Source organism: Ursus arctos, unplaced genomic scaffold, assembly GCF_023065955.2.
Source record: "Ursus arctos isolate Adak ecotype North America unplaced genomic scaffold, UrsArc2.0 scaffold_7, whole genome shotgun sequence".
NCBI lineage: Eukaryota > Metazoa > Chordata > Mammalia > Carnivora > Ursidae > Ursus > Ursus arctos.
The window spans coordinates 17,816,785-17,820,070 of record NW_026623089.1 but is presented as its reverse complement, the minus strand read 5'-3'; the positions used below and the strand labels follow the sequence as shown (position 1 = coordinate 17,820,070).

Here is a 3,286-nt window from a genome sequence, read left to right as displayed (position 1 = left end):
TTCCCAAAGTGGCCGGAAACCATCATCAGAGGTTCTTTTTTTTTTTTTTTTTAAAGATTTTATTTATTTATTCGACAGAGATAGAGACAGCCAGCGAGAGAGGGAACATAAGCAGGGGGAGTGGGAGAGGAAGAAGCAGGCTCATAGCAGAGGAGACTGATGCGGGGCTCGATCCCACAACGCTGGGATCACGCCCTGAGCCAAAGGCAGACGCTCAACCGCTGTGCCACCCAGGCGCCCCCATCAGAGGTTCTTGAATCCATGCGAGCATCTGAATAAAACGCTCCCATGTGGAGGTAGAAAGAGCAATGTTAACAATGGGCCTAGAATTTGAGAGTGTGAGCAACACCGGGTTGGATGATTCCTCAGGTGCCTGCTGGCTCTCACTGTCCCGGTCTCAGTGAAGCTGGACAGTTTTATTATTCCTACGCATATCCCATAAATGTAATTGCCAATATGGCATTGTTATTCAGGAGGCATTTTATTAGTCACATTGAGTTCACACTATGAATACAGACTGGGGATATGGATTCTTTCCTTGGCTGTTTGAAAATCAATTGAAGCCAGCACCACGTAGGGAAGCATGGTCACAATATACACAATCAATCTTCCCTCTCTGAAAGAGGGAGCCATAGTTGCCACCACCACACAAACACACACAAAGACCTCTCAGAGAACAAAGTCAACACAGAGAAAATCAGAGCCAAAAAAGAAGAGCGACAATTTACAGATTACTAAACACATGGATTCAGCTATACTTGAAGCAAGACGACCCAGACTTTTCAATTATGAGAGCCAGTAACTTTTCTTTTTTCCTTAAGCCAGTATAAGTTGGATTTATGTGATGTAACTGAGAGAGGCTTGATAACAATGAAATGTCTAAGAAAAAGCAAATTATCACATGAGGGTCTGTTGATATACACATATGTGGATACACACACACACACACACCCCTTTGTTCAACTATTCCAACATCTTGCATTTATTTGACTGAAAAACCCAGTAGTCATCCTTGATTCCTCTCTCTCTATCACCTTCCTGTCCCTAAATATGTTTACACAGTTCTAAAGTTCTACCGATGTTTTCTCTTAAATATCTCTTAAATTCATCTGCTTTTCTACAGCTCCCTGTTAGTGCTTCTCTGAAGTCTTCCTCAATCCTCAGTAGAAGTTCCGACATCCACCTAACGAGTCTCTTGTGTATTGCATGATTACACCCAAATCCTGTTCAAGCATTGCCCATACCCTTCTTCCAAAATAGTGTTTCTAAAGTATGAATGTCACAAACTCCTTAAAATCCATCAGATTCTCCATTGCCTTCAGCGAATCCAAATTCCAGAGCATTGTGTAGAGGACTGCCTGTGCTGCCATGTCTAGACTCTGCATACTGTTGTAGACTTTTCTTTAAATAACTCCCCTTGATCCCTTCAGTTTTCTTTCCTGCTCCCCACCACACATACTACATATGCTTCTCCAGGCTGAACTATTTCAGTTTTCCAAACAACAGACTATATCACACCTCTTTGCTTTGTAGAATTGAACTGACCTTGGCAAGCAGCATTTCTAGGAAATACACTGTTATGTCTGCTGTATCAGACACACCATATGCCCACAAGTTACCAAATATTTTGCTGTTATTCATTCCATGGGAATTTGAACAATTATACTTTGCTGTTTTGACCTAGCCATTGCTGGGCCAAATGTCTTAAGACTATTTCCACATTAAGGTACAGATGCTCACCCAATGATCAAAGCCAAAATAGAAAAGCAAGAATAAGGAGTATCTTGATTTTTTTTTATATCTCCTGTAGGAGATTACTTGCAAATATATCCATGTTTGAGGCTTTACTCCAGCCAAGATGGAGTAACGCTTATACCTGCCATCCTGCAACAACCAAAAAACAAACATAATCTATGAAGCCATGGTTTACAGGACACTGCATATCAGGCAAAAGAGAACAATAACCCTTGAGGGACAACAAACAAATTAGGTGAGCCTTATGATTGCCCCCAATTCCTGCCTTGAGGGGATTTCCAGGATATGGCATAGGGCAAGGCTACCTGTCAGAAGCTAATGGACTGAGTTGAGAAGACAGAGCTGAGAGTCTGGGGACACCAAGGTGGTTAGAATTAAAGGACAGAGTACCAGAGAGGAGAGAGCTGCACTGAGAGAGCATCCCAGAGGTCTGCAGAAGTCTCCTCAAGCATGCAGCTGAACAATGATGGTTCCAAAAAGCCAAAATAGCTCTGAAAAAGAAGAATGAAGATAAAGGACCAACATTACCTGATTTCAAGGTATTTCTTATAAAACTGTAAGCAAGATCGTGTGGTATTAGCACACTGACTTCAGTGGAACAAAACAGAATTCAGAAACAGATGCACACACACATGGACAACTGAGATTTTGACAAAGATGTGAAGGCATTTCAGTGGAGAAAGTATACTATTTACAACAAATGATACCGAAACAATTGGATATCCATCTCTCGCACCATATACAAAAGTTAACTCAATGGGAATGTAGCATCTAAAACAATAAACTTAATAAAGTATAAAACTTCCAGAAGAAAACATAGGAGAAAGCCTTGGTGACTTTGTGGTAAGAGCTTTGTTTTATTTTGTTTTGTTTTAAATATGGAACACTTCATGAATTTGCGTGTCATCCTTGCACAGGGGCCATGCTAATCATCTCTGTATTGTTCCAATTTTAGTTTATGTGCTGCTGAAGCGAGCACTTGGTTAAGAGTTTCTAGATACCACATCAAAAGCATAATCCATAAAGAAAAAAATGATGAATTAGATTGCAACAAAGTTTAAAACTTTTCGCTTTAAAGGATAGCTAAGAGAATAAAAGAAAAGCCACACAATGAGAGAAAATATTTACAAATTATATTTCTAAAAGGGGATTTATATCCAGAATATACGAATAACACTTAAAAGTCAATAATAATTAAATAAATAAAGTCAGTAATAAGAAAACAAAAAACTTATTTTCAAAAATGAGCAAAAGATTCGACTAGATACTTCACTAAAGAAGATATACCAGAGGGAAATAAGCACATGAAAAGATTCACAACATTGTCAATCATTAGGGAAATTCACATTAAAACCTCAATGAAGTACCAGTGCATACCTATCAGAGTAGCTAAAAATTTAAAAGGTTATCAATTACAAGGGATAGCTGTGATTTAGAGGAACTAGAACCCTCATATATTGCTGGTGGAAGTGTAACATGCTACAAGCACTCTGAAAAACAGTTTGACAGTTTCTCAAAAAACTTGAACGTA

General features: G+C 39.1%; 1 non-coding gene across 1 annotated transcript; it reads right to left on the bottom strand.

Moving 5' to 3' along the window:
• Positions 1–2,627: 2,627 nt before the first annotated feature.
• On the bottom strand, positions 2,628–2,734 carry LOC113252563 (U6 spliceosomal RNA). Its single transcript, XR_003314917.2, has one exon. It is a non-coding gene; the product is annotated as a U6 spliceosomal RNA (small nuclear RNA).
• Positions 2,735–3,286: the final 552 nt, after the last annotated feature.